We start from the raw sequence: 5,574 nt of genomic DNA on the forward strand, positions 1-5,574 counted from the left end.
TATATCGTGAATTTCTTTAGATTCCCCTAGATGCAGACTGAGACAAGGATTCTAGTGCAAATAGTTTATGAAGGTAAATGAGAAACAGAAGGAAAGGGGAGACAGCCAATACAGGATGCCCAGGTCTAGTGTGGGCTGTTGGAACTTTTCCACTGGAGAGAAATTAGGAGTCAGTATAGAATATGCCCCTCGCAGTGGTTCCCCTGAATCAGGGTGCCTCTCATGGGATATGTGTGTAATAACTCCTGTCAGCCACGTGGGTAACTACTCCTAGGATAGTTCATTCCCTGGCACTTCTGGCCACCATGGCAACAAAGCTGGCTCCAGCAGCAGGACAAAGCCCTCAGACAAAAGAATGCAGATGCTGGGAGTTGAAGATCAAACTGCTTTTACCTGCCCTGGTAAAATCCCAGAGCTTAAAGAAAAGCTTTTTATTTCACCATAGAGTGTTTGCTCTATAGATTGTGAAACTGTGCTTTACCAGATCAACATATTTTCTCATTTTGCCTTATTTTTAATTGTAGCTTGAGTTTTATTTGCCACTTTATTTGCACCTACTAAACATTTCTTAATGATTTTTCTTCTTTATTGATGGGGCAAATTATAATGACTGACTTTTAAATGTTAAATAAAACATATATTCTTTGAATAAATTGAACATGCTCTTTTTTTTTAAATTCATTCAATGTCCTGTTGAATTTAAGAGTTTTGCTTCTATATTCATTAGGAGAGAGACCAGTAATTTTTTATCTTGATACTCTTGCTCTGTTTGGCATAAAGGTTAAGCTGAACTCATAATGAGTTGGCCACTCTACCCAAAGTGTTAATTCTCTGGAAAACTTTTATAAATAGGACTGTAATTCTTTCTTCAATAATTGGTATATTTTCTCAGTAAGACATTTGGAAAACTTTGAAATTATGAATTTAGCATTTAGAGTAACATACTATGCACAAGAGTTTCTGATTCATGTGTCATATTTTGTAGGTTATATTTTTCTAGGAAATCATTCCTTTAATATAAATTTTCTAAACTTATTGGCATTTTAAACAATTTTATTGTTTTTGTAATATATGAAACATTTGTTACAATGCTACTATTTATTATTGACATTGACTTTAACCATTTGCAACTTTTTCACATTTAATTAATCAGTCTCACTAGAAACTTAGCAATATGATATGATTTCTCAAAAGTAAGTTTTATTTTGTATTCTCTTTATTGTATGTCTCCTTTTCATTTATACATTTCTAATCTACATAACTTTAATTCCTTGAATTTCCTTGGAGTTTTTTTGCTGTTCTTTTTCTAACCTTTAATATAGATACTAACTCTTTAATTTATATATTTTATTTTCTTATATTTGAACTTCTTGCACTGCTTTGGCTGTTTCCCATACATAAAAAAAAAGTTTTATGAAAAGTATCAAATATATATAAAGTAAAGAAAATAGTAAAATTACACCCTCCCCCATCATGTACACAAACTCCAGCATAAATCACTATCAATGCATGACCAATCTATCCATATACATTGCAGTATTTTTCACTGATGGATAGGACATTTCTCAAAATATAATAATACATTATCAACATCTAACATTTTTAGTAACAAGTTTTTAATATTCTCAAATTTCTAGTCAATGTCTAAATTTTCCTAAGTATTTCATTTTTATTTTTATGTTTAAATTGGTAAAATCAGAGCTTAATAAAAATGCCCATACTTTGAATAGGACTTTTAAGTCAAATGTCTTTTAAACCATAATGTTTACTTCTCATCTTTTCCCCTTGCTGTCTATTTGCTGAATATATTATGTCATTTAGTCTATAGATATTCCTAAATTTGGAAATTTAGGGCTCACTACATTCTCTGCTACCTTTAAAATATTCCAAATTCCCCTGAATTTCTTGCAAATGGAAGTTAGATCTAGAGGCCTAATTATATTAAGGTTTGGATTTTAGGAAAACATACTTCATAGATGATCTTGAATATTTCCTTACAAGGCATGTCTTTTTTGTTGTCTCTGTACTTGGGATGTTGAAACGATGAGCCAGTTCAGTTGTTATCTGTTTGATTTATCCATTATGAATTTTCCTATTACTATATCACTTATTGTTTTAGCAGCCATTTATGGTTATTACCTATATCCATTGTTTTTGTAGGGTTATAAGATAAAGATATTATAATTCTATTAATCATTCTTTGTCTTATAGCTAACATTTTTATATTAATATATTTCCATCATGCCAAAACCGGTTTGGCTCAGTGGATAGAGTGTCAGCCTGCGGACTGAAAGGTCCCAGATTCGATTCCGGTCAAGGGCATGTACCTGGGTTGCGGGCACATCCCCAGTAGGAGATGTGCAGGAGGCAGCTGATCGATGTTTCTCTCTCATAGATGTTTCTAACTCTCTATCTCTCTCCCTTCCTCTCTGTAAAAAATCAATAAAATATATTTGAAATATATATATATATTTCCATCATATGGTATTTGGTTATCCTGATGTACAGTTAAATCACAGAGGAAAGTGAGGGAAAATACTTAATTCTTATCCTTAGTTACCAATTTCATGAACTGACACCTCATTATGTTCCAAAGTTAATTATAACTATTTTATCACTGTAACTGGGAACATAGAATTTTAATATATTTTCTGTTTCAAATCATGGAAACCTTGATTGACTGGTAAATAAATTGCCCCAACATTGTAGAATTATCTTTTAAATGGCTCCTGAGTTGTGATCAATTTTCCACTGATTTTTGAAAAATGTTTTCACGATATTTCAGGCTCCCAAATGTGGAAACATCAATTCCCTAAGGACTCTTATTTCAGAATTTTTATATAATGTGTCCTTTTTTTCATCTACTTCAAACTATTTTCCATCTTATTATGATGTTATCTTTGAAGTGACGTTCTTAATTTTTATGTATATGAGAATATTCTAACTCCCTTTTGGTTATTCTTTTCCACTTAATTGAATGTTGCTAAGAAATATACTCAATATCAGAGGTAGGTTAAAAACGGCTTCTGTCATGAGTGGCACACGCAGAGCAGCTTGATAGCTCTATGTGCAGAATCGACATCAAGAGATTTCGGAATCATTAGTTTTTGGTACTTGGGCAGCTGGTAATTGTTGGTCCTGGTGCCTGTAAAAAAAAAAAAATCAGAGGTAGGTAAACTGTGGGCCATATCCAGCCTTATCCTATCTAATAAAGAGGGAATATGCTAATTGACCCTCACGCTGTCGCAAAGATGGCAGCGCCCACAGCCAAAAAGGAGGGAATATGCTATTTGACTGCCCCACCCTCAAAGATGGCAACGCCCACAGCCAATAAGGAGGGAATATGCTATTTGACTGCCACGCCCTCAAGGATGGCAGAGCCCAAAGCCACAAGATGGTGGTGCCCAGTTTCCTCAGCCCCACTGGGGTGGCAGGTGCGTGGCAAGGCCAGGCCCACCCCCAGGCGGGCCCAGCCACTCCGCACACCTACCTCTGGAGTCCCCCAGTCCCTTAAGCCCCCCAGCCGCCCAGGGCTGGCCGGAGACACAGGCAAGCCTTGGATGGCACCTGCCCAGCTACCCAGGGCCACCCGAGGCTCAGGTAACCAGGGCTGGCCGAGGCTTGTACTGCTGGCAGTGGCAGCAGAAGAGGTGTGATAGGGCGTCGCCTTCCCCTGATCTCCTGGTCGTCTCTTGCCCCTAGGGCTCCTGGACTGTGAGAAGGGGCAGTCTGGGCTGAGGTACCCCCCCTCCAGTGCATGAATTTTCATTCACCAGGCCTCTAGTTTTTTATAAGTAAAGATTTTTTGGAACAGAGTCATGTTATTTAGTTCTTTATATTGTCTCTGGCTACTTTGACACTACAATGTCAGAGAACATATTGTCCAAAAAACCTAAGATGTTTGTCCTCTGTCACTTATGTAAAATGTTTGCTAACTCTTTATCAATATGAATTCAAATCATTGAAATGTATTGAGATGTGCTTTATGGTTCAATATAGTTTCATCTTGAAAAACTGTTTCACACAGGATTGAAAAGAACGTGTACCCTGAAATTGTGTGAAAATTTACAGTAGATACGCTAGTTCTTATTTGTTATTGGTTCAAAACTTTCATATACTTAGTAATGTTTAACTACTTGTCTAATCAAATATTGAGAGATATAAGGCTATGCTCATAGTCATATGGCTGCTTATTTATCTATTTCTCTTTATTGTTTTGATTTAATATGTTTTCTGATTTTTGTATATTTAGAAGTGATTCATTCATTTGTCAGTTATTTAACAACTATCAGAGATATTACAATTTGAACTTTTGACTTACAACAATCTAATATTAATTGGCACCTTTATGCTGCTGGGAAAATGCAAGGACCTTAGAGCACTTTGACTGTTTCCTCCCCTCCTGGTACATATATACTATTTTTCATTGCATTAATATGTCCACATGTATTTTCAAAGACGATGTTTATTTATATTAACTTTATTTTCCATTCCATTTCTGTGCTTCTGACAGGGATCATTTCCTGAGGGTAACTTCTTATCTGAAGTTAACTTTTATAATTTCCTTTATGCAACTTTGCTGATTGTGAAGCCTCTCGATTTTTAAATCAATACAACAATGTATTTGTTTTACTTTCATCATTGAAGGGTATTTCTTTTATCAATATAGAATTCTGAGTTGGAAGTTATTTTTTTTACTATATTAAAAATATCCTCTTATTGTATTCTTGATTATGCTATTGCTTTTGAGAGGTGAACTGTCAGTTTAAATGTTGCTCATTTGATGATAATCTTTCCCCCATCTTCTACACGCTTTTAGGATTGTGTGTGTTGGTGTGCATGTGTGTGCATTCATGTGTGTGAGTTTAGTTTTATGCAGTTAAACTGCATTGTTTCTTGATGTGAATTTCTTTTTTCTATTCTCACATGAAATACATTGAACTTTTTGAAGTTTAGATCTCCTAATTGACACAAGGACATAAAAGTCCCAACAGTTACATTATCGTAGTAATGGTTTCAATCCATGTGAATCATATATTTCCTAAGTAATGAACAGCAAATCAGGAGATTATTATTTCATTTTATCTTAGAAAAGAAAGCAGTGGCTGTTTGTGATATGGTTAGTCCATAACACTGAACACTCATTATTACATTTTTGTTTTACCTGGCAGAAAGGAATTCATGTATCAAAAGTAAGTTTTACTTTTAAGAATTCCGTTCTCCTGGAAGAGAATGGCCTCCAATGCTGGGATGAACTTGAAAAAATTGTCATCTAGGGATTAACTGTAGAGATGCTTTCTTCTAAAAAGAAGTACAACCTTAATGGTGGTTACACAAGTGTTCAGTAATTAAGGTATTTATATATTTTAAAAAGAAAAACTAATTACACATATCTTACTATGGAAGCATATTTGAAGTATAGAGTTTCCTAACTAGAAAGTTGAATATAATATCCTGCCAAAAGGAACTGTTTAAAATTCTTATGCAGCCCTAGCCAGTTTTGATCAGAGGCTAGAGTGTCTGCCCTCGGACCGAAGGGTCATAGGTTTGATTCCTGTCAAGGTTCGATCCTAG

General features: G+C 35.0%; 1 non-coding gene across 1 annotated transcript; it reads left to right on the forward strand.

Moving 5' to 3' along the window:
- Positions 1-3,015: 3,015 nt before the first annotated feature.
- On the forward strand, positions 3,016-3,149 carry LOC111826245. The gene has a single exon (XR_002829529.1). It is a non-coding gene; the product is annotated as a U11 spliceosomal RNA (small nuclear RNA).
- Positions 3,150-5,574: the final 2,425 nt, after the last annotated feature.

This window comes from Myotis lucifugus, unplaced genomic scaffold (assembly GCF_000147115.1).
Source record: "Myotis lucifugus unplaced genomic scaffold, Myoluc2.0 scaffold_62, whole genome shotgun sequence".
NCBI lineage: Eukaryota > Metazoa > Chordata > Mammalia > Chiroptera > Vespertilionidae > Myotis > Myotis lucifugus.